The sequence below is a fragment of the Gadus morhua genome, chromosome 6 (assembly GCF_902167405.1).
Source record: "Gadus morhua chromosome 6, gadMor3.0, whole genome shotgun sequence".
Taxonomy (NCBI): Eukaryota; Metazoa; Chordata; class Actinopteri; order Gadiformes; family Gadidae; genus Gadus; species Gadus morhua.
In genome coordinates, this window is record NC_044053.1 from 3,801,123 (window position 1) to 3,828,405 (window position 27,283).

Genomic DNA, 27,283 nt, shown 5'->3' on the forward strand with positions numbered 1-27,283 from the left:
CAGCAGGAGAGAGCAGACTCCCCTGGACCCAGCTGTGTCTCCATGAACAGTGACCACTCTATGGGTTTTCCTCTTAACTTTAATAATGGACGCCCCTCCAGAGAGGAGAGGTAGGAGTTTCTAACAGACGATGAAAAAAGACCTGTTAAATGTTATCAGACTCCACCGATACTGATGCTTAAAAGTTAGGAAAATATTCTGTCTGTCTGTCTGTCTGTCTGTCTGTCTGTCTGTCTGTCTGTCTGTTCCAATATCCATACTTCCATGAGTACATTTAAACGTAGTATACATTCCATCCAACTATTTACGAAAAATGCAATCATTATGGTATAATTTTTATAAAATTGTTAATAGCCTAATAAACATTTCAGTTGTGTTAGTATTGATTTTTTATTTGCTTGCTAGCTATGCATGACAGTTAACAATGTTGGTGTAGGCCTATTACAAATATTTATGTGGGTAGGCTACTCCAACCTCGTTGCTGATCGATATGTAACCATTTATTTGTACATAAATTATTGATTGCATTTTTCATAAATTGTTGGATGGAATCTGTTTCTTAAGCAATAAAAACAATCTCTCTCACTCTTTCTTTCTTTCTTTCTTTCTTTCTTTCTTTCTTTCTTTCTTTCTTTCTTTCTTTCTTTCTTTCTTTTCTATTTAATTGAGCTGCCATTTCGATGGTGCGATTTCTCAGAGTTCTGGTTGCACTACTCGTGATGTGAACAATCTTTCCTTTAGTTTTCTTCGGTGACATTTAGCGACTACAGCACATTAAATGCATTTAACAGAGGTTTTGGCTCAAATGATTCTGCAGATTAGAATATCTAATTCATCCTAAATTGTTTGTCAAGGGGCACAGTGTTCCGTGCTTACTCCATACCACCGGAACCGGAATAAACATCCCGCTTTGAACGGTGAACTCTTTACGCCTAGCAGCTATAAAAAGCTATAAAAGCTCATGACAATTAATGCAGGCTATGTGGAAAATGCGCCGACTTTGGCTCAGCCTGGCTCCGCCCTCTTCCGCTACGTAGCTAAGATGGCTTCCGTTGAGTACGTGTGTACATCGATCCACACTCTGGGATTTGACCGTTTTGAGTACACCATCTGGGTCCTTTCAGTACACATATTTTCGCCTGATCTGATTTGGAACGCCCTACGTACTCAAACTAAGGCTAGTAAGTACGGATAGTATGGATATTGGAACACAGCATCTGTCTCTCTCCCCCCTCTTGTTTGTTTACTCTGTGTGAGTATGTTTACTGTGTGTGTGATTTCTCTCCCCAGAAAACCCCACCAGAGGTCAACTGTTACCAGTGCTCAGTCTGTACAGCAGCATCAAACTGAGCTGATCAAGGTGTGTAAATGTCCAACATGACATTTGACTTAAGTTCTACATGAACATTAGAAAGCATCTCTTGTGGTGCTAATAGTCTCCAGGCTTCCCTCTTCAAACCAGCGGGACGTGAATCCAGGACAGATGCTTCTGATGTCCTCAGTGAGTTCAGAGTAAAGTTCTCCTTGATGTTTGTTCTGTTCCAGAGGGCTGAGGAGAACGCTCACGCTTTCTTAGACAAGGAGCTGAAGAAGCTCTGGAGGGATCTCTTCTCAGATTACCCACAATGCTCAGGGAGTCAGAGGGAGGAGGAGGAGGTGGATGGTAAGAACGAGGAGCAGAGGAGGCGCGCCATAGAGGGAGTGGTGGACATCACAAAGCTCTGCCTGATGGAGATGAACCAGGAGGAACTGGCCGACGCACTGAGGGAAAGTAAGAGACTCTTATTTTGAAGACAGTAGAGACAATTATTTTGAAGCGCAGAAGATAATCTATCTTAAAAACAGTGAATAAATTCGAATTTTGAAGAGCAGTATGAAACTCATGATTTGCGCTGTTCAGACTAAATTACACACTGTGAGATTTCTACATTTCTAACTTTTCAATATATTTTCTCTTGGGTAATAAATGGTTTGATCCAGGTATGTAGGGTTATTGTAGGGTTATCAGGTTAAATGGTTTGATCCAGATATTTAGGGTTATGTGGGTCTATCAGGTTAAAGAATGTTTAACATTAAATTACAAATAAACAGAAGAATAACTCAATGGAAGAGATGCAGCACTATCTTGTTATATCAGCATATCAAGTCACTTTCCACTGATTCACTATTAATATTATTATTATCCACAGACCAAAAATATAATATCTAAATAAATGATCCAGACCTTGTCACGACCAGCTTCTGTATTCACAAGTAATGAAGCCACTAAATATCATGAAGTTGATAATTTTACAGGAAATATTGACATGCTTCCACTGATGTCACCATCCACTATCTGAGGTCTTCTGTTGTTTTCTCATTTAGGATCAGCTGCTGTCGAGTGCCAACACAAAATTAAGTCACTTTTGAAGAAGAAATTCAAGTGTGTGTCTGAGGGACTCGCTAAAGCAGGACAGCCCACAGGCCTGAATGACTTCTACACAGAGCTCTTCATCACAGAGAGAGGCAGTGGGGAGGTCAACAAGGAACATGAGGTCAGACTGATTGAAATAGCTTCCAGGAAACCGGCCAAGGAGGAAACACCAATAAAATGTGAAGACATCTTTAAACCGTTACCTGATCAAGATCAACGAATCAGAACAATTATGACAACTGGAGTGGCCGGCATTGGTAAAACCGTCTTAACAAACAAGTTCACTCTGGACTGGGCTGAAGATAAAGCCAACCACGACATACACTTCACATTTCTCTTAACTTTCAGAGAGCTGAATTTGCTGAAAGGGAAAAAGTTTAGCTTGGTGGAACTTCTTCATCACTCTTTTATTGAAACCAAAGAAGCAGGCATCTGCAGATTTGACCTGTTCCAAGTTGTCTTCATCTTGGATGGTCTGGATGAGTCTCGACTTTCTCTGGACTTCCAGAAAACCCAGACCTGGACTGATGTCACAAAGCCGAACTTGGTGGACGTGCTGCTGACAAACCTCATCAGGGGTAACCTGCTTCCCTCCGCTCGCATCTGGATAACCACACGCCCTGCAGCAGCCAATCAGATCCCTGCTGAGTGTGTTGACATGGTGACGGAGGTGAGAGGGTTCACAGACCCACAGAAAGAGGAGTACTTTAGGAAGAAATTCAGAGAGGAGAAGCTGGCCAGCAAAATAATCTCCCACGTCATGAAATCAAGAAGCCTCCACATCATGTGTCACATCCCAGTCTTCTGTTGGATCACTGCTACAGTTCTGGTGGACATCTTCAAAACATCTAAGAGAGGGGAAGAGGTGCCCAAGACCGTGACTCAGATGTACAGCCACTTCCTGAGGGTTCAGTCCATACAGGGCGGTATGAAGTATCATGGGAGAGCTGAAACAGATTCACAATGGAGTTCAGAGAGCAAGGAGATCATTGTTTCTCTGGGAAAACTGGCTTTTAACCAGCTGGAGAAAGGCAACCTGATCTTCTACGAGGCAGACCTGGCAGAGTGTGACATCAATATCAAATCAGCTTCAGAGTACACAGGAGTGTTAACCCAGATCTTTAAAGAGGAGTGTGGGCTGTACCGGGAAAGTGTGTTTTGCTTTGTCCATCTGAGCATCCAGGAGTTTCTGGCTGCCCTTTATGTCTTTCTATCCTTCATCAACACGGGGGTCAATCTGCTCACAGAAGAAGCACCAACCTCTGGTAAAGATAAACTCCTTCACCTCTACCAGCGTGCTGTGGACAAGGCCTTAGAGAGTGAGAACGGACACCTGGACTTGTTCCTCCGCTTCCTCCTGGGCCTCTCTCTGGAGACCAATCAGATTGTCCTACGAGATCTGCTGGCACAGAAAAAAAGTAGATCACTGATCACTACGATTAAGAAAGGTATGCTGGGACAGACAGGAACTAGCTCACTGACCAATAAGGAAACTTACATCACATTAGTGTCTTACATCAAGAAGAAGATGAATAGAGATCTCTCTCCAGAGAGAAGCATCAACCTGTTCCACTGTCTAAATGAGCTGAACGATCGTTCTTTAGTGGAGGAGATCCAGCAGTACCTGACATCAGGAAGTCTCTCAAGAGAATCTCTCTCCCCTGCTCAGTGGTCAGCTCTGGTCTTCATCCTACTGACATCCGAAGAGGAGCTGGACGTGTTTGACCTGAATAAATACTCTCCTTCAGAGGAGGGTCTTCTGAGGCTGCTGCCAGTTGTCAAAGCCTCCAAAACATCTCTGTAGGTTCACTAATAACATGTATTACGATACACATAACACAATATGCATAACTTTGGAATATAAGGTTAAAATAATATGCAAAAGATCACTGTAGGTTCATAACAGCTTTATATTATATTAATATTATATTATATAACAACATGTATTACTATTCTACTCATATACAATAATATATAAAACATCTTGCAGGTGTATTATTAAGGTATAATGAATTTCTGTACACACAGAATACTAGAATATAGAAGTAGTATTCATTTAAGAATATATTTTGAAAACATAATTAAACATTTATTCCACATTTTACATCCAATACATAATTAACATTTATACATCTAATGATTAAGTAAATATTATTGTAACTAGTTAAATTCCTTCATTATGTAATAAGTTGAAGATTTATGTTAGTTTACTCACAGTTCCTAACATGTTCTGTTTATTGGTGTGTAGGTTAAATGGCTGTAAGCTGTCAGAGAGATGCTGTGAAGCTCTGGCCTCAGTTCTCAGCTCCAACTCCTCTAGTCTGAGAGAGCTGGACCTTAGTGCCAATGATCTGCAGGATTCAGGAGTGAAGCTGCTCTCTGCTGGACTGGGGAGTCCACACTGTACACTGGAAACTCTCAGGTCAGTTATCAGCCTCTTTTTCAAACAGGTTATTCTAGACTCTGGTAAGTGCTGCTCATGTCCGATGCATTTCTGTTAATCTTTTTCCGTACTGACAAAACACTCACTGGTTTTACACAATGTAAGAACCTGTGAAGAAACGGTCTTAGCCTACCAAACACAGCTGACTTCTCCTGACCAAAGAAGCAGGCATCTGCAGATTTGACCTGTTCCAAGTTGTCTTCATCTTGGATGGTCTGGATGAGTCTCGACTTTCTCTGGACTTCCAGAAAACCCAGACCTGGACTGATGTCACAAAGCCGAACTTGGTGGACGTGCTGCTGACAAACCTCATCAGTGGTAACCTGCTTCCCTCCGCTCGCATCTGGATAACCACACGCCCTGCAGCAGCCAATCAGATCCCTGCTGAGTGTGTTGACATGGTGACGGAGGTGAGAGGGTTCACAGACCCACAGAAAGAGGAGTACTTTAGGAAGAAATTCAGAGAGGAGAAGCTGGCCAGCAAAATAATCTCCCACGTCAAGAAATCAAGAAGCCTCCACATCATGTGTCACATCCCAGTCTTCTGTTGGATCACTGCTACAGTTCTGGTGGACATCTTCAAAACATCTAAGAGAGGGGAAGAGGTGCCCAAGACCGTGACTCAGATGTACAGCCACTTCCTGAGGGTTCAGTCCATACAGGGCGGTATGAAGTATCATGGGAGAGCTGAAACAGATTCACAATGGAGTTCAGAGAGCAAGGAGATCATTGTTTCTCTGGGAAAACTGGCTTTTAACCAGCTGGAGAAAGGCAACCTGATCTTCTACGAGGCAGACCTGGCAGAGTGTGACATCAATATCAAATCAGCTTCAGAGTACACAGGAGTGTTAACCCAGATCTTTAAAGAGGAGTGTGGGCTGTACCGGGAAAGTGTGTTTTGCTTTGTCCATCTGAGCATCCAGGAGTTTCTGGCTGCCCTTTATGTCTTTCTATCCTTCATCAACACGGGGGTCAATCTGCTCACAGAAGAAGCACCAACCTCTGGTAAAGATAAACTCCTTCACCTCTACCAGCGTGCTGTGGACAAGGCCTTAGAGAGTGAGAACGGACACCTGGACTTGTTCCTCCGCTTCCTCCTGGGCCTCTCTCTGGAGACCAATCAGATTGTCCTACGAGATCTGCTGGCACAGAAAAAAAGTAGATCACTGATCACTACGATTAAGAAAGGTATGCTGGGACAGACAGGAACTAGCTCACTGACCAATAAGGAAACTTACATCACATTAGTGTCTTACATCAAGAAGAAGATGAATGGAGATCTCTCTCCAGAGAGAAGCATCAACCTGTTCCACTGTCTAAATGAGCTGAACGATCGTTCTTTAGTGGAGGAGATCCAGCAGTACCTGACATCAGGAAGTCTCTCAAGAGAATCTCTCTCCCCTGCTCAGTGGTCAGCTCTGGTCTTCATCCTACTGACATCCGAAGAGGAGCTGGACGTGTTTGACCTGAATAAATACTCTCCTTCAGAGGAGGGTCTTCTGAGGCTGCTGCCAGTTGTCAAAGCCTCCAAAACATCTCTGTAGGTTCACTAATAACATGTATTACGATACACATAACACAATATGCATAACTTTGGAATATAAGGTTAAAATAATATGCAAAAGATCACTGTAGGTTCATAACAGCTTTATATTATATTAATATTATATTATATAACAACATGTATTACTATTCTACTCATATACAATAATATATAAAACATCTTGCAGGTGTATTATTAAGGTATAATGAATTTCTGTACACACAGAATACTAGAATATAGAAGTAGTATTCATTTAAGAATATATTTTGAAAACATAATTAAACATTTATTCCACATTTTACATCCAATACATAATTAACATTTATACATCTAATGATTAAGTAAATATTATTGTAACTAGTTAAATTCCTTCATTATGTAATAAGTTGAAGATTTATGTTAGTTTACTCACAGTTCCTAACATGTTCTGTTTATTGGTGTGTAGGTTAAATGGCTGTAAGCTGTCAGAGAGATGCTGTGAAGCTCTGGCCTCAGTTCTCAGCTCCAACTCCTCTAGTCTGAGAGAGCTGGACCTTAGTGCCAATGATCTGCAGGATTCAGGAGTGAAGCTGCTCTCTGCTGGACTGGGGAGTCCACACTGTACACTGGAAACTCTCAGGTCAGTTATCAGCCTCTTTTTCAAACAGGTTATTCTAGACTCTGGTAAGTGCTGCTCATGTCCGATGCATTTCTGTTAATCTTTTTCCGTACTGACAAAACACTCACTGGTTTTACACAATGTAAGAACCTGTGAAGAAACGGTCTTAGCCTACCAAACACAGCTGACTTCTCCTGACCAAAGAAGCAGGCATCTGCAGATTTGACCTGTTCCAAGTTGTCTTCATCTTGGATGGTCTGGATGAGTCTCGACTTTCTCTGGACTTCCAGAAAACCCAGACCTGGACTGATGTCACAAAGCCGAACTTGGTGGACGTGCTGCTGACAAACCTCATCAGTGGTAACCTGCTTCCCTCCGCTCGCATCTGGATAACCACACGCCCTGCAGCAGCCAATCAGATCCCTGCTGAGTGTGTTGACATGGTGACGGAGGTGAGAGGGTTCACAGACCCACAGAAAGAGGAGTACTTTAGGAAGAAATTCAGAGAGGAGAAGCTGGCCAGCAAAATAATCTCCCACGTCAAGAAATCAAGAAGCCTCCACATCATGTGTCACATCCCAGTCTTCTGTTGGATCACTGCTACAGTTCTGGTGGACATCTTCAAAACATCTAAGAGAGGGGAAGAGGTGCCCAAGACCGTGACTCAGATGTACAGCCACTTCCTGAGGGTTCAGTCCATACAGGGCGGTATGAAGTATCATGGGAGAGCTGAAACAGATTCACAATGGAGTTCAGAGAGCAAGGAGATCATTGTTTCTCTGGGAAAACTGGCTTTTAACCAGCTGGAGAAAGGCAACCTGATCTTCTACGAGGCAGACCTGGCAGAGTGTGACATCAATATCAAATCAGCTTCAGAGTACACAGGAGTGTTAACCCAGATCTTTAAAGAGGAGTGTGGGCTGTACCGGGAAAGTGTGTTTTGCTTTGTCCATCTGAGCATCCAGGAGTTTCTGGCTGCCCTTTATGTCTTTCTATCCTTCATCAACACGGGGGTCAATCTGCTCACAGAAGAAGCACCAACCTCTGGTAAAGATAAACTCCTTCACCTCTACCAGCGTGCTGTGGACAAGGCCTTAGAGAGTGAGAACGGACACCTGGACTTGTTCCTCCGCTTCCTCCTGGGCCTCTCTCTGGAGACCAATCAGATTGTCCTACGAGATCTGCTGGCACAGAAAAAAAGTAGATCACTGATCACTACGATTAAGAAAGGTATGCTGGGACAGACAGGAACTAGCTCACTGACCAATAAGGAAACTTACATCACATTAGTGTCTTACATCAAGAAGAAGATGAATGGAGATCTCTCTCCAGAGAGAAGCATCAACCTGTTCCACTGTCTAAATGAGCTGAACGATCGTTCTTTAGTGGAGGAGATCCAGCAGTACCTGACATCAGGAAGTCTCTCAAGAGAATCTCTCTCCCCTGCTCAGTGGTCAGCTCTGGTCTTCATCCTACTGACATCCGAAGAGGAGCTGGACGTGTTTGACCTGAATAAATACTCTCCTTCAGAGGAGGGTCTTCTGAGGCTGCTGCCAGTTGTCAAAGCCTCCAAAACATCTCTGTAGGTTCACTAATAACATGTATTACGATACACATAACACAATATGCATAACTTTGGAATATAAGGTTAAAATAATATGCAAAAGATCACTGTAGGTTCATAACAGCTTTATATTATATTAATATTATATTATATAACAACATGTATTACTATTCTACTCATATACAATAATATATAAAACATCTTGCAGGTGTATTATTAAGGTATAATGAATTTCTGTACACACAGAATACTAGAATATAGAAGTAGTATTCATTTAAGAATATATTTTGAAAACATAATTAAACATTTATTCCACATTTTACATCCAATACATAATTAACATTTATACATCTAATGATTAAGTAAATATTATTGTAACTAGTTAAATTCCTTCATTATGTAATAAGTTGAAGATTTATGTTAGTTTACTCACAGTTCCTAACATGTTCTGTTTATTGGTGTGTAGGTTAAATGGCTGTAAGCTGTCAGAGAGATGCTGTGAAGCTCTGGCCTCAGTTCTCAGCTCCAACTCCTCTAGTCTGAGAGAGCTGGACCTTAGTGCCAATGATCTGCAGGATTCAGGAGTGAAGCTGCTCTCTGCTGGACTGGGGAGTCCACACTGTACACTGGAAACTCTCAGGTCAGTTATCAGCCTCTTTTTCAAACAGGTTATTCTAGACTCTGGTAAGTGCTGCTCATGTCCGATGCATTTCTGTTAATCTTTTTCCGTACTGACAAAACACTCACTGGTTTTACACAATGTAAGAACCTGTGAAGAAACGGTCTTAGCCTACCAAACACAGCTGACTTCTCCTGACTCTAACCAAACATTATCTCATCTGAGTTGTAGCTATTGAGGAAGGAGCATTTGTTTAATATCCTGTTTCATATCCAAGTGAAGGCAGTTCTGCAGTCTGGGATGATGTCATCTCCCCACTTACTCTTCCTTTTCTCGGACACGGTGACAGCTCTGTCTCAAAAAAGTATCAATGAAGCTTTTACTTGTCCGCCATATGGAATGAATACACTTTATAAATGTGGTTACTAAATGGTGTGTGTGTGTGTGTGTGTGTGTAGGTTGTCTGGCTGCCTAGTCACACAGGAAGGCTGTGCTTCTCTGGCCTCAGCTCTGAGCTCCAACCCCTCCCATCTGCGAGAGCTGGACCTGAGCTACAATCACCCAGGAGACTCAGGAGCTGCGCTGCTCTCTGCTGGACTGGAGGATCCACGCTGGAGACTGGACACTCTCAGGTATGGAGAGGACAGCTCACCACTCAGGGACAAAGTCTCCTACAAGGATTCAACCTGCTGCTAGATGAAGGGGTTTGAAAAGGCAGCTGTAACTCATGTTGTGTAGAAAGTGATGAGACAGCAGATGATGAAGGTGAATGTTTCAACATGCTGCTCTCACTTTGTTTCCCCCCCAGTGTGGAGCACGGTGGAGTGTGGAGGCTGAAACCAGTTCCACAGAGGTGTAAGTGTCTCTTTATGTTTATGTTTATATATTTATCGATACATACATCCATACATCCATACATCCATACATCCATCCATCCATACATACATGCATACATACATACATACATACATACATACATACATACATTCAAGCTTTGACAGTTAATTTCCAGCCTGTCTGTGTCTATATGATTTATATATACGAATCCTACCCAAGTGACCCAAACGATATGTATATGTATGTGTAGGTAAGCACGTGAGTGCTTGAGTACATGTCTATGTATGTTGTGGCAACCCGCTCCTCGTATGAGCCGGGTTCCAGGTACAAATGACGCTTGGCAGTGAGGGTTTAGCCGAACACGGCATTTATTACAGACAACTTAAATCATATAAGGTACTCGCGGTCTCTAGGGCCTCCGTGGGCCTCTAGGGTAGGGCTGGCTCGGCCCTTGCTGTCTCGTCACTCGTCGGCCCCTTCCGTCTGCTCCCGAGTGCCTTTTAAAGTCTGTCCCTGGCTGTCCAGCCAGGTGTCTCCCATCCCGCTGATTGGGGTTTGGTTGGTGCTCTCCGTCACCGGCTGGTGGGTGACGGTGGTATCGGCCATCCCGGACCAACCCTCGGGCTGGTCCGGGCCGAGGGTTAAGTGGCGGGATGCCACACTGTATGAACCAGTTCTATGGTTCCACAGTCCATCTCCAGCCTGTATGTGAGCTCAGCTCGTTCAGTCTGTGGTTTACACAGGTGTCCCTTTGAAGGTTAATTGCAATGTGTGTGTATTGGGAAATCCAAAAGTTTAATACCATGGAAGATATTTCAAATATTGTTTAGATATTTCATGTGAGTAATAAGCTCATCATGCCGAACATTTTGGTGCATAATATGTTTATGTAGTGTAATATTGAGGGAGTAAATGGACTTTATACATTTGTCCTCGTTTCAATGTTTTGATTGGGACAGCCACTAACACACACATGGGATTACCAATGAACTTTATTGTAATTGTGTTAAACCCAATGTGTACTATGGCTTAGAAAATCGACAGCACATGATTCACTATCATAGTTCCTATCATATGATATTTTTTCAGTCTTTCTATGTTAAAGTTTGAAGAAGAGAATGCGATCAAAAAAAGAGTCTGAAAGAGAATAAAAAGAAGAAGAATGCAGTAGAACAGTTCTAGTGATGATGATGATGATGATGATGATGATGATGATGATGTTGATGACGATGAAGAATGGTTCAGCAGCTCATCATGTCTTGTTCTCCGTCAGATGCCTGTGACCTCACACTGAACCCCAACACGGCCAACAGATGCCTCTCTCTGTCTGAGGACAACAGAAAGGTGACGTGGGTTGAAGAGGACCAGTCGTATCCGGATCACCCAGAGAGATTTGACTCCTGGTCCCAGGTGTTGGGTAGAGAGGCTCTGACGGGCCGCTGTTACTGGGAGGTAGAGAGGAAAGGACGTGTTGATATAGGAGTGACACACAGAGGAATCACAAGGAGAGGAGGGGGTACTGACGGCCTGCTTGGATGGAACAACAAGTCCTGGAGTCTTTGTTGTGATGATGATCGTTACTCTGCCTGGTACAACAGTAGTAGAACAGGCCTCCCGCTCCCCCCCGCTGGCTCCACCAGAGTAGGAGTGTATCTTGACCGGCCTGCTGGCTCTCTGTCCTTCTACAGAGTGTCCCCAGGTGGAGGAGGGTCCTCAGACACACTGACACACCTCCACACCTTCTGCTCCTCCTTCACCCAGGAGGACCTCCTCCCTGGGTTTAGGGTAAGGGTGGGTCAGTGGGGTGCCTCAGTGTCTCTGTGTCCGTTGTAGAAAAAAACAACATACAGACAGGCGGGCACACACACACACACAGACACACACACACACACACACACACACACACACACACACACACACACACACACACACACACACACACACAGGGCTCTCAAGTCTCATGCATTCAGTGTGAGACACACGCAATTCAACCCATGCACACGCTCACACGCCACACTTTGCACACCAATTTGCGCCGCTATTGAACAGTGGAACAGGAAGGGATCAAATGGGTATCCCGTACGTAGCGTAACCAAACGTCCTCTTTTGCCCGGACATGCCTTCTATTTGAGACACTTTTAAAAAAATGTGACCGGGCAGAATTTCAAAATCATCTGGGATTTTATTAAAGCCTCATACATGTTCACATTGAATTTGCGTTGCGTTTCTCTGGGTCGTTCACAAACAAGTTAGGCTACGCCCTCCCCTACTCAGAACAACACTTCTCACTTCCACCAATTGCTTTGCATTGGTGGAAGTGAGAAGGGGGATTGGTTAGGTAGAGCCATCAGATTGGACGGTTTGTCTTTAGAGTTACCGTCATGTTTTGTATATTTTTATTTACCATTATTGTTTTATGGGGAAAAACATTAACACATTTCTCCTACAGGGGATTGATGAAGTTCTATCTATTGAACAGAAAGAAACACTTGTTCATACTTTGCACACTTTACCACAGCATTGGCGTGTTGAATGCCACAGATATATTTTAAGCATTGGACTGAATGCCACATAAATATATAATTATGTTTTTGCAATGTTTAAAATGGGAAAAGTATATGGTATATGCCTCTACTGGTGTTGCTTAGGGTAGTAGCCTTTTGAGGCAGTGTTGTTTCTGAATATTAGTGGCAAGGGCCAATGATGCTTACTATCATACATTAGAAACCATGTCATTTGTATGCAGTCACATGTTAATTCCCCCCCCCCACACATACAAACACACATTCGCTCTCTCTTCTTTCTCTTTCCCGCTGTCTGTCTCTCTTCGTTTCTCTCTATCTATCTCTCATTTTCTATCTCCGGCTCTCTCTCTCTCTCTCTCTCTCTCTCTCTCTCTCTCTCTCTCTCTCTCTCTCTCTCTCTCTCTCTCTCTCTCTCTCTCTCTCTCTCTCTCTCTCTCTGTCTGTCTGTCTGTCTGTCTGTCTGTCTGTCTGTCTGTCTGTCTGTCTGTCTGTCTGTCTGTCTGTCTGTCTGTCTGTCTGTCTGTCTGTCTGTCTGTCTGTCTGTCTGTCTGTCTGTCTGTCTGTCTGTCTGTCTGTCTGTCTGTCTGTCTGTCTGTCTGTCTGTCTGTCTGTCTGTCTGTCTGTCTGTCTGTCTGTCTGTCTGTCTGTCTGTCTGTCTGTCTGTCTGTCTGTCTGTCTGTCTGTCTGTCTGTCTGTCTGTCTGTCTGTCTGTCTGTCTGTCTGTCTGTCTGTCTGTCTGTCTGTCTGTCTGTCTGTCTGTCTGTCTGTCTGTCTGTCTGTCTGTCTGTCTGTCTGTCTGTCTGTCTGTCTGTCTGTCTGTCTGTCTGTCTGTCTGTCTGTCTGTCTGTCTGTCTGTCTGTCTGTCTGTCTGTCTGTCTGTCTGTCTGTCTGTCTGTCTGTCTGTCTGTCTGTCTGTCTGTCTGTCTGTCTGTCTGTCTGTCTGTCTGTCTGTCTGTCTGTCTGTCTGTCTGTCTGTCTGTCTGTCTGTCTGTCTGTCTGTCTGTCTTTTCATTCTCGTTCTCACTGTGTGTCTCCCTCTCTCTCTTTTTCTCTCCCTCTCTTCTGGAAAGTATGGGATGATAAACCATGAAAAGACTTTTAAGATCTTCCATATTTACATAAGCACATTCATTATTTGAATGTATATAAAATACCTATTGATGCAAAATGTTTGTATATTTTCAGACGTCACCAGTTCTGGTGTTAAGGGCTCTGATATCAAAATGTTGGTCATAATCCCAACAAGGAACCTGATTTAAAGCAGATTTTAACTATTTGTAATAACCAAGAGGTTTATGGGATAATGTTGCATGTTGTAAAATACTTTAAGTTGAGTCTTGATTTTTTGTGTTCTGTTTGGAACCAAACGGCCGCAGAATATGTTCAGCAGTGATGGGAATAACAGCGTTATAAATAACAGCGTTACTAACAGCGTTACTTTTTCAGTAACGAGCAATCTAATGGATTACTCTTCCCATCATTATAGCGCTGTTACCGTTACATCCAAAAAATGTGGCGCGTTACTATAATTGAAGCAGTTTTTTCATCAGACCCACTAGATCTCGCTCTCTCTCTTTACTGTTCTTCCTTGGTTAGTGGGTGGGTACGAGACAATCACATTAATGATAACGATTGGCTGAGGTAGAGTAACATGTCACGGTAAGCCAATCAGAGGTAGAGTTTGGCGGGTGTTGTTTAAACACATTCGAAGGCACGCTCAGTCAGACAGACAACGACACAAGTGAGTCAACGTGAAACAGGAATGGCGAGCCCTAATAATCCTAAAACAGCCTTCTTTAAATGGAAGTATAGTATAGACATTACTTTTCCCTCCAAGAAATTAAAGGAACGAGTGTAATCGTGAAATGCACATTATGCCACGTCGGTGTCAAGTAATTCAAACATTGTTTAACGTTGCATGCTTCCGTGCATTCCATGCTTCCGTGCATGAACATGAAATTGTATTTTGAGTTCCGTTAAAAAGGGGTGGGGGTGCACGTGGGGTCCAAATCATTTGACACATTTGATCATTTAAAAAAATGTACTTGAAAGTAACGCTATAGTTACTTTCCACAGTAACTAGTTACTTTCATAATTGTAACAGAGTAACTGGGAGAAGTAACTAACTGTAAATAATTATTTTTAAATAACTTGCCCAACACTGATGTTCAGTTATTAAAGATATGTGCACACCTGTTGATGATTTGTAATGTCTGCTGCTTTTATTGTTTTAGTCCTTGTGTTTATTGTGTACATGTAAGGGACTATTTTTCTGTTGTTTTTGTTAATGAGGCATAATTGTAATAAACAGCTCAGTGGATCCAACTGAATGTTCTTGTGTGTTCAGCCGATGATCATTCTCGTTTTATTAGTAAATAATGCCACATTTTGCTTGATAATATGACAGGGTTCTAAAAAAAATAGCGGGAAAAAAACAAAAAAACTAACACGGAGCAATACACATAGGGAACCTTTTCCAGTTAACACACATTCACCCTTCTGGACAAATGAGAGGTCACACTCATTCATCACGACTGTATCTAAAAATGTAATTTACTTTCATCAGGGCATCCTAGTTGTGAACACGTGCGCTGCCTCTTGTATGAAATTATAAAAGTACAAACGTCAGGAAGATTGAATTTAGATATTTAGGAGTATGCCACACACACACACACACACACGCACACTTACCAGTAATTTGTCACAACGCTAGAGTAAGTTATTACCTCTAAGGTTAATTCAAGTCTAGTTGCTATTCAACTAACATTTTGCTCGGTAAGACCCTGAGGCCATTATTACACACGCACGCACGCACACACACACACACACACACACACACACACACACACACACACACACACACACACACACACACACACACACACACACACACACACACACACACACACACACACACACACACACACGCACACACACACACACACACACAGATTTAGCATTAAACCGGTTCTAAAAGGGTTGGGAGTAATGATTGACCGTCTGGGCTCCTGAACCATAACTGTGATCAGTGATAAGAGAAGAAATAGCAACGGTCTGAGGAGATCACAGTGGACACACACCTTGCTGGAGGGTAGGAACAATACTCTGATTCCCTTCATCTGTTTATTTACAGACGTGTCTAAGTTGGATTAATTTAATTGTTTCCTTCATTCCTCCTCCAGCGGTCTTCGTCCAATTAATGATTCACAACGTTAGAGGTGTTTAGTTTCCATGCCAACCGTGTCATGTCTCCACCCAATCGAAACTCCTCCTTCTGTGTAAATGAAGACACTAGAAACACTGCCCTCTAGTGGTCGTTCCTGGTTAAAGCACAAACAACCTTTTATTGATCGATTCATTTAAGTACAGAGCGGAACGTTGTCAAATTTAACCGATTATCGAGAATAATCAAACAAACCATGCAAAGGCAGAATCAACAGCAGCCATTAGGAGCCCATTTAGGGGCCCTTGAGGATCAGTAGGGGGGGGGGGGGGGTGGTATTACTGGGGTATCACCATCCTGAACAGAGGTCAGCCGGCCCCCGGGGTCTGAAGCCCCTCTGCTGTGAGGGAGGGCCCCCCAGGACTAAAGAGAAGGCCCAGCGTTGAGGAGCCCTCTGCTGTGAGGGAGGGCCCCCCAGGACTAAAGAGAAGGCCCAGCGTTGAGGAGCCCTCTGCTGTGAGGGAGGGCCCCCCAGGACTAAAGAGAAGGCCCAGCGTTGAGGAGCCCTCTGCTGTGAGGGAGGGCCCCCCAGGACTAAAGAGAAGGCCCAGCGTTGAGGAGCCCTCCCAGGGGCTGAGGATCAGGGGAGCGGTGAGAGTGAGGGCGCGGCCCCCAAGGCCTACGCTGCTCTGGGCTATCGTCTAGCAACTGGACATGACTGCAGTGTGGAGGTCCGGCCAGCAGGGGCAGCACTGAGGAGGCCTCAGTACTTTGTTTGTTCTGGAAGAACGGCAGAACGTCTCACTGGTGTCTCACTGGTGTCTCACTGGTGTCCCACTGGTGTCCCACTGGTGTCCCACTGGTGTCTCACTGGTGTCTCACTGGTGTCCCATTGGTGTCTCACTGGTGTCTCACTGGTGTCCCACTGGTGTCTCACTGGTGTCCCACTGGTGTCTCACTGGTGTCCCACTGGTGTCTCACTGGTGTCTCACAGGTGTCTCACTGGTGTCCCACTGGTGTCTCACTGGTGTCCCACTGGTGTTGAATCCATCCGTCAATGATGGTGCGCCGTCACATAACTTGAACAGTATATGATTAATATAAGTTAAACCCCTGTCCTGAAACACGTTGGAGGGTTAGCAGTAGAAGCTTCTCACTAACTCTGATGCCAGTTATATTATCTATGTTTCATGAAGGAAGGAACTCTACAGAGATTTCTAGATTAAATAAATAAATATAATTGTAACTCTGTAATGTCTGTGTGCGTATGTTTACGTGTGTATGTGAGTGTGTGTGTGTGTGTGTGTGTGTGTGTGTGTGTGTGTGTGTGTGTGTGTGTGTGTGTGTGTGTGTGTGTGTGTGTGTATATTGCTCACCAAATTACTTACTTTTAGTTTTTGTGTATGCATGCGTGGTTAAAAAAGTTGGAGAAAATTACTCCAGAAGACTTGAGGGAGGGCCCCCCAGGACTAAAGAGAAGGCCCAGCGTTGAGGAGCCCTCTGCTGTGAGGGAGGGCCCCCCAGGACTAAAGAGAAGGCCCAGCGTTGAGGAGCCCTCTGCTGTGAGGGAGGGCCCCCCAGGACTAAAGAGAAGGCCCAGCGTTGAGGAGCCCTCCCAGGGGCTGAGGATCAGGGGAGCGGTGAGAGTGAGGGCGCGGCCCCCAAGGCCTACGCTGCTCTGGGCTATCGTCTAGCAACTGGACATAGCAGTAGAAGCTTCTCACTAACTCTGATGCCAGTTATATTATCTATGTTTCATGAAGGAAGGAACTCTACAGAGATTTCTAGATTAAATAAATAAATATAATTGTAACTCTGTAATGTCTGTGTGCGTATGTTTACGTGTGTATGTGAGTGTGTGTGTGTGTGTGTGTGTGTGTGTGTGTGTGTGTGTGTGTGTGTGTGTGTGTGTGTGTGTGTGTGTGTGTGTATATTGCTCACCAAATTACTTACTTTTAGTTTTTGTGTATGCATGCGTGGTTAAAAAAGTTGGAGAAAATTACTCCAGAAGACTTGGAGGATTAAAAATTTAACAAATGGGAAGAATCACCTGAACACATGAGAAGGTTCAGTTGATCGACTGAGCAATTCCAAATCATAAACAGGTATCTTCAATAACTGAACATGTTGACTTGTTGTTCCCAACAGAACACAAAGATCTTCAGTTTGAAGTCATTCACAGCATCTTTACCCTTTCCCATAGAACACTTATCATAATTTATGATTATGTTCTTAAGTCTGCTTTAAATCACGTTCCATGTCAGGCATGGCAAAATGAAAACTAATATCAAATTCCTTTATAACGATGTTGAAAATATTAAAAATATTGTAGTAAACCATCGATCAACATTGAAAACACATAAATTAGAGAATAAATATTTGTACAACCTGCTAAACCCAAAGGAAGATCTTCCTTTCATGGTTTATGCTGAACCTTCCAGAAGCCCAATAAAATTAATAATTTGGAGTACAGCGGAGCATTTAAACCAATCACAAAGTGTTGCAATCCCACTGAACGGGTTGACCCCTCAGAGCACCAACAGCTGCTGCTCAACAAGCCGATGCTCTACAGGTACGTCCATGGGTCCACAGGTATTCAAACGTCCCCCTAACAGCTGGTCCTCAACAACGTCAGGACTGTGAGGACCCCCAGACCCAAGCAGCCCCCTCTAATCTGACGCTCAGCAGCCCAGCTGAACACAGAGAGGGCTGAGAGATGAACCACGAGAGACACTGATGTTACCCGCTGCTTACCACCGGCACTGACCTGCTGTGGGTTTAGGTCCATGAACGATGAGTGTGTGTGTGTGTGTGTGTACATATGTCTGTGCGTGTGTGTGTGTGTTTATAAATTAATGAACGATGTGTGGGTGCGTTTTTGTTTGTGCATATATGTGTGCGTGTCTTATGTGTATATAGATTCATGAATGATGTGTGTGTGTGTGTGTTTTATGTTTGTGTCCATGTGTGTGTTTGTGTGTGTGTTTCTAAGGGTCTTTGTGTGTGTTTGTGTGTGTGTGTGTGTGTGTGTGTGTGTGTGTGTGTGTGTGTGTGTGTGTCTATTTATAGATTCATGAATGATGTGTGTGTGTTTCTATGTTTCTGTGTGTGTGTGAAGATTAATGAACGATGTGTGGGTGCGTTTTTGTTTGTGTACATATGTGTCTGTGTCTGGTGTGTATATAGATTCATGGATGATGTGAGTGTGCGTGTTTTATGTTTGTGTCCATATTGTTACGTATTTTAAGAATCTAAGCTACCCACACATAGACCCAATGAAGCAGGGCCAAACATATAAGCCGTAAATACCATACATAGCCACAAGGGGAGCAAGACCTTACTGAAGGCTGTAATACATACTTTAGCCACAGAAGGCAGCACCACAGACCAGGCGAGAAAGCCGAGGGTTATCTCACATCGGCTCCCCCCACTACTTCCGGACCGCGCTGGTCAGACCATAACAGCCTACAGATCCACATTGTCTTCAGAACTCTCCCGGCAGCGATTAGACATACGTGGGTTTGTGGCTAGGATCAGCTAGGAGAACACTCTCGCACGTGCTTAGAACACATCTTCAATCTCTCTTTACCTCAGAGCATCAGTTTACCATACCGAAAATACTTTATACAAATAAAGTCTCTTTAAAGCTATTCCTTTGGATTCGAATACTTTCCCTGAAGAACATTGCAATATATATATATGTTTGTGTGAGTGTGTTTGTGTGTTTCTATGGGTCTGTGTGTATGTGTGTGTGTCGGTTTATAGATTCATGAATGATTTGTGTGTCTTTCTATGTTTCAGTGTGTGTGTGTGTGTGTGTGTGTGTGTGTGTGTGTGTGTGTGTGTGTGTGTGTGTGCGTGCGTGCGTGCGTGCGTGCGTGCGTGCGTGCGTGCGTGCGTGCGTGCGTGCGTGCGTGCGTGCGTGCGTGCGTGCGTGCGTGCGTGCGTGCGTGCGTGCGTGCGTGCGTGCGTGCGTGCGTGCGTGCGTGCGTGCGTGCGTGCGTGCGTGCGTGCGTGCGTGCGTGCGTGCGTGCGTGCGTGCGTGCGTGCGTGCGTGCGTGCGTGCGTGCGTGCGTGCGTGCGTGCGTGCGTGCGTGCGTGCGTGCGTGCGTGCGTGCGTGCGTGCGTGTGACAGCTCTTACTCAGCTACAGGTCTGGTTTGAGGTGTTTCTGACAGCGTTGGTAAGATCTCTTTACTATGTTTGTTCGGTTTGTTGTCTTGTCTGTTTCCTAACTCTGAAAAGTCTTTAGTCGTTTTCTTCTCCTTCAATTTAACAAAAAGTTTTTCCTTAGCTTTTCATCAGATTGTATTTCGATAGGTTGGGAGTCACATCATTTCAAAGCAGACGATACATATATATATATAAGTACAGCAGAACTTAATACCCTTGACGTAACTTTAGTTCCACTGTTTTAACCTCGACCATCATTACTGGGTCGTAGTGGTTTTATAGCTTTATATGGACCTCCTCAAACCTTTGCTCTGTCTTATCTTACCACTTGATACAGATATGGGTGCGTGTTCTGGTGAAGCCCAGCCCTGACCCAATCATCGTTTTAGGTTTAGTTAGCTGTCGTTCAAAGCCTCCTTCCTCATTCGATCGGTCTTCACTGAGGGGCCCAGCAGCTCAATCTTTATTCTCAGAACCTTTAGAACCGTGTTAATGTTCTGTCTCGGTTCTAAACACTTCCTTTGGGTTTTGGCCAACACCTGAATCTCTTTCTTCAACGAATCTTACTTTCCATCCTTTTGTGCTTTTATATTTTCATACGACACGGGCAGCACACATTTTCACCACAGAGAAGATAAGGTAAAGTTTGCGAAATGTCATGTTTCCTTGAGATTATTGTTCATAAATTCTCACTGTATTCATATTTATGAGCGTCAATAACGGTACCCTGATCTTTACACTCTTGATGCCAGTCATTTCCACCCACACTAAACACAGTCGGCCATCCCTGAAAGGTCACTACCTTTTCAACTGCTCACAGGTGAGCACTCTGTTGTGGTCAGACTGTACCATCTGGCAGATAAAAGGGGGGAAACGGGAGTCTTCTTCAATACTGTATTTACTTCAAAAATGGAAACACAAATTATTAATATTTTCACTTAGTAAATTATTCGTTTTCATTTGATAGCAATAATCGATGAGTATTCATACTTTAATATGGATCCCCACTTTGTATTTAATAATGGTATGTTCCAGCTCTTATTTAATCCCCTCCATTGAGAGTTAACAATGGGTGGCTGTCTCTTGGGCTGGGTACACCATAGTTCTCTGAATCCTCCTTCTCCTGTAAGCGCATCTAGACAAGTTATATTTGTTTTGCTGTTTGGTTTTCTTATCAATCCATTAGCCCGCTGTAAATATTAAGTTAAAGTAAAATAACCCCCCCCACACACACACACACACACACACACACATACACACACTCTGATAATGATATGAGACTTACAGTGATAGACTGTATGAGATCTAGACATACTGTAGAAAATAGTATGTATGGGATCTAGAAAAATAGTGATATTGTGTGTATGTATATCAGAGAGAAGAAGGACAGGAATTCTCTGAGAAGCTAAGGTACAGTTTGCTTAACCCTCATAGGGTGTTCGTGTTTTTTGTTACACAGGAGGTGCTGCTGGGTCTGGTGGACCCATTTTTAATTCAACATAATCAAGCTTTTTTTTTAAATACTCACCAGATGGTTACTTCATCCCAATTGCAAGTAATATAAACAACACATATGTTAAATTTGTTCACTTTACCTTTGTTAAATCACATTTATGAATAGAGGTGCCACTCGAATAGAAGTGCCTCGCTCAGGGTCACAACAACACTCAGCTAGGAGGAGCTGGGGATCGAACTAGCAACCTATCGGTTAGAAGACAACTGCTCCACCTCCTGAGCTAAGCCCGACCGCCTCCTCAAACATTTGCTGTGTCTTATTGTATCACTGGACACAGATTATGGGCGTGTGTTCTGGTGAAGCCCAATCATCGTTTTAGGTGTAGTTAGCTGTATTCAAAGCCTCCTTCCTCATTCGATCGGTCTTCACTGAGGGGCCCAGCAGCTCAATCTTTATTCTCAGAACCTTTAGAACCGTGTTAATGTTCTGTCTCGGTTCTAAACAATTCCTTTTGGTTTTGGCCAACACCTGAATCTCTTTCTTCAACGGATCATACTTTCCATCCTTTTGTGCTTTTATATTTTCATACGACATGGGGCAGCACACATTTTCACCACAGAGAAGATAAGGTAAAGTTTGCGAAATGTCATGTTTCCTTGAGATTATTGTTCATAAATTCTCACTGTATTCATATATTCTAAATTAATCTGTTACCAGTCCCGGTTAAATGTTTCCAGGTTCCTGCTGTAAAAGAGTCATTGATCTCAAAGAGACAACCTGTCTGAATAGAGAATATGGGTCAGAACATCAATAACTAATTTCAATGTGTTGAGGGCAATTTTATATGGAGCCTCTGGTCCAGGATCAGAACAGAACTCACATTGGGTTCCAATGGAGAACGGTTTAGATTAAAACATTCCCTGTTTTGTGCTGAAAGGACGAGTTGTGATGATCTCTTTGACTGTATGAGTATAGTGTGCTTTGGAGGTTTATTGGCACATTAGTGACTTACTGTTGGTTTTATAAGCGTCAATAACGGTACCCTGATCTTTACACTCTTGATGCCAGTCATTTCCACCCACACTAAACACAGTCGGCCATCCCTGAAAGGTCACTACGTTTTCAACTGCTCAGAGGTGAGCACTCTGTTGTGGTCAGACCGTACCATCTGGCAGATAAAAGGGGGGAAACGGGAGTCTTCTTCAATACTGTATTTACTTCAAAAATGGAAACACAAATTATTAATATTTTCACTTAGTAAATTACGAATTTACTTAGTAAATTCGTTTTTATTTGATAGCAATAATCGATGAGTATTCATACTTTAATATGGATCCCCACTTTGTTTTTAATAATGGTATGTTCCAGCTCTTATTTAAACTCCTCCATTGAGAGTTAACAATGGGTGGCTGTCTCTCAGGCTGGGGACACCATAGTTCTCTGAAACCTCCTTCTCCTGTAAGCACATCTAGACAAGTTATATTTGTTTTGCTGTTTGGTTTTCTTATCAATCCATGAGCCCGCTGTAAATATTAAGTTAAAGTAAAAGAGCTCTTGACATTTTTTTGGATTAATTCACCTCACCAGCACTGCTGGTGATTCAGTGCCCCCCCCCCCACACACACACACACACACTCTGATAATGATATGAGACTTACAGTGATAGACTATGAGATCTAGACATACTGTAGAAAATAGTGTGTATGAGATCTAGAAAAATAGTGATATTGTGTGTATGTATATCAGAGAGAAGAAGGACAGGAAGTCTCAGAGAAGCTAAGGTACAGTTTGCTCAATGTCATGTTTTCTTGAGATTATTGGTGATATTACTGCAATAACATATTCTAAAGTTGGACCCAAGAGCAGAACACAGAGAATACAGGAGTTGTAGTGAAGGTGAACAGGTTGATTTGGTGTAACCAGGAGTGAGGCAGGAGGCAGGTTGGAGAGTGGGGAGCGGGGAGCATCAGGCTGGAGGGAGTGAGGCAGGCAGGCTGGAGGTGTGGATCCACAACACTATGGGCAAAAGAGAACAAAGGTGAGGCACGAGATTTCAACAGGGGAACTACTGGAAAGTGTGTATGCTGGAGCCAGGTACGAATAATTACCACGGTGTATCGAAGTACGATCTGGCGACAACTGCAGGGAAACGAGGTGTATTTGAAGGGGAATTGATGAGCTGATGCAGGCCAGGTGTGAGCACTTGAGAGTGGCAGGCAAAGCAAAGAGACAGACAGGGGGGGTGGCCGACGTGTGTGTGTGTGTGTGTGTGTGTGTGTGTGTGTGTGTGTGTGTGTGTGTGTGTGTGTGTGTGTGTGTGTGTGTGTGTGTGTGTGTGTGTGTGTGTGTGTGTGTGTGTGTGTGTGTGTGTGTGTGTGTGTGTGTGTGTGTGTGTGTGTGTGTGTGTGTGTGTGTGTGTGTGTACAGGTAGAACAGTAACTCTTTTGTTAGTTAAAGATTGATTAAAGACGGCTCTTACTCAAGATCCAGGTCTGTGTCCTGATTTGATCTGAGGTGTTTCTGACAGCGTGGATACGTTTCAAAAGATCTCCTTACCAGTGGCGTCACTATGCTGTTTTATTCGGGGCAAAAGCTCTGGATATTATTTAATATTCATTGGTATATTTACTGGTAACTATTGATTGCATTAATTCAATTCAGTCTAGAAGTGATGAAATGATTCTAGTCATTAATGGTCGTTAGTTATTTAGAAAGAAACATGGGGATTCCAGGAGCATCTCAAAATAAAGTGAGATGCTCCTGGAATCCTGGAATGTGTACTTATACTCATACTGAGCCAGTATCCTGTGTACTTATACTCATACTGAGCTAGTATCCTGTGTTCTTATACTCATACTGAGCCATTATCCTGTGTACTTATACTCATACTGAGCCAATATCCTGTGTACTTAAACTTATACTGAGCTAGTATCCTGTGTACTTATGCTCACACTGAGCCAGTATACTGTGTACTTAAACTCATACTGAGCAAGTATCCTGTGTACTTATACTCACACTGAGCAAGTATACTGTGTACTTAAACTCATACTGAGCCAGTATCCTGTGTACTTATACTCACACTGAGGCCGTTTTCTCAATTCCTAGCACGCGTACTACGGACTCGATGACTTGCAAGCACGTACTTGGCAAGTCCGTACTTCAAGCACAGACTTGCGAGCACGCGAGTACGTACCTGCATTTGGAACAGCAGCGGACTCGAACACGTCACCACCTCTGCTCGTCCGTTAACTGTGCTACGGCCTCATTTAGGCATATACTACTGAACAATATAAACAAATGATGTAAAACAAAAACCCAGCCTCTTTCATTTTCAAATAGTATGTAAATATTCTGAATGAATAAAAATTGAAAAGATATGTGTGTCCTGTCATGTGTATGAGCTATACACACACGACTATATATATATATATTTATATATTATCTTATATTATTATTATTATTATTATATTATATATTATATAAATATATACATAAGTTAAGAGTAACTTAAGCTACAGTTGTGCGTCTTCTCCATATTGTCCGCCATCGTACTGCTGCGAGTGCGAAATGCATCCTGGGATTTATAGCGGTTGCAAGCACACACGAGCCACCTCCGATGCATGCTCGGTGAAACGGCGAGATCGAGCACGCATCAAGAACACTTCCGGGTTTTACGACAGTATTCGCTTGATGCGTGCTTCGAATTGGAACAGTGCTCGGGCAACGACTGATGACGTTTCACGAGTCAACAAGCACACGAGCACGCACAAGTACGCGAATTGAGAAACGGCCTGAGCCATTATCCTGTGTACTTATGCCGCGTTTCCACTGCAGGGTGCGGTACGGTTCGGTTCGCCTCAGTCCGGGAGGTAGGGGGCGGTATAGCCCAGCCCAGTTCCGAGGTGGCGTTTCCACCGCCGACATTACCCTTTATGGTAGGCCGGATGTCGATTGCCGCGGCAGCTACGTAAACATCGTAAACACGTCTTCCCCCTAAGAATGCAGAGGAACGTCTCCACCTCCTTGTTCGCCCAAGCAAGCGTTTTACGCGACATGTTTATTGAAAAGAATAATACCTCGAGGCTACTGTTTGTTTGTTTTTATCCCCACGTCGCCCGGAAGTGACAATTCTGTTGACCAATCAACGGAGGGGGTGTGTAGCTCGAATTTTCCGGCACCCTTTCAGGCGTCTCAGTATGGTGGAGGTTAAAACAGTGGAAATAAAGTCACTTCAAGGCTATAAAGTTCTGCTGGCCAAGTCCTTCTAGATAGTCCTTCTGCAAGAGAATAAACAGTTAAAAAATATAACCAGACTGTTTACCACCTCAAGTGAATTAACCTATATTATCCCCAGTCAGATTCATATATATGTAGATTTATGTAAGGTTTGCCTCACACGCATTTTTCTTTTCCCTCTAGGCTAAGCCCCTGATGTTTCACAAGCCTAGAAACGCCCCTGCTCCTTACTATGTTTGTTTGTCTTCTCTAAAGTGGTTTCCTGTCTGGTACTCAAATACAATCCACAGAAACAATATTTAGTTGTGTTTGTGTCCAGGTCTCCAGTCTACTATGGATGAGGAGAGAGAGGAGGGGGGTCCTACCTCTAGGACCACTCTGTCTGGGGATGATGGCCGCCGGAGCAACGCTAAGAGGTAAGAAGAGGATCTCTCTGTCTGTGACTGTTGACCATCTCAGAGCTCAGCAGTGATATATCATGACTCCATCATTAGTCTGAATAACAGCTGTGTGTGTATTGTGTTGAAGCCCAGAGCAGCAGGAGAGAGCAGACTCCCCTGGACCCAGCTGTGTCTCCATGAAGAGTGACCAGTCTATGGGTTATCCTCTAAACTTTAAAGATGGATGCCCCTCCAGAGAGGAGAGGTAGGAGTTTCTAACAGACGATGAAAACAGACCAGTTAACTGTTATTAGACTCTACCGATACTGATGCTTAAAAGTTAGGAAAAATATTCTCTCTCTCTCTCTGTCTGTCTGTCTGTTCCAATATCCATACTTCCATGAGTACACTTAAACGTATTATACTATCCGCACTCAGGAGGTGCGCTAATTGTCAGATGTCAGTGTTGTTCCAAATCGAATACTCCGCGTTGCACTGACCGGAAACTACGATCACGACTGCCGCCGCGGCTCCTCCCCCGCAATAAACATCCCGCTTTGAACGGTGAACTCTTTACGCCTAGCAGCTATAAAAAGCTATAAAACCTGATGACTATTAATGCAGGCTATGTGGAAAATGCGCATGGACACATTATAGAATGGACACCGGATTCCAAAATGGCGCCCATTCATTCCTATGTAAACTGCTCAATGGCGCAGGGCAACATCAAGGAGGGATATGCTTCCGCATCACGCTAGACTAGCCACGCCCTAGTTCATGACGCACCGGATGCAGAAATATTCTTGTTTTTTAGCATTGTTGGCATTGTAGCATCATAAGCGAGAGGTCTGAGCGATCGCAGTCGCAACAACATAGTAAATGTATGTTGGACTAGAAAGCAATACAGTTCAATTTTATTGCTTAAGAAACAGATTCCATCCAACTGCTTACGAAAAATGCAATCATTACGGTATAATTTTTACAAAATTGTTAATAGCCTAATAAACATTTCAGATGTGTTACTATTAATTTTAATTTGCTTGTTTAGCTATGTATGACAGTTAACAATGTTGGTGTAGGCCTATTACAAATATTTATATGGGTAGGCTACTCCAACCTCGTTTCTGATCGATGTGTCACCATTTATTTGTATAGAAATTATTGATTGCATTTTTCATAAATAGTTGGATGGAATCTGTTTCTTAAGCAATACAATTTAACTGTATTGTTTTCCAGGCCAACGTACATTTACTATGTTGTTGGTATTATATGTTATATGGAGCAATCTTTCATATTCATGAAGTTAACTTATACTTCCATGGTCGGTAAACAAT

At 43.3% G+C, this 27,283-nt stretch overlaps 1 protein-coding gene across 1 annotated transcript in view; it reads left to right on the plus strand.

The window, feature by feature from the left end:
• Positions 1–27,283, plus strand: part of LOC115546108 (NLR family CARD domain-containing protein 3-like) — a 127,844-nt gene that overhangs the window by 8,519 nt on the left and 92,042 nt on the right. The window lies entirely within an intron of this gene.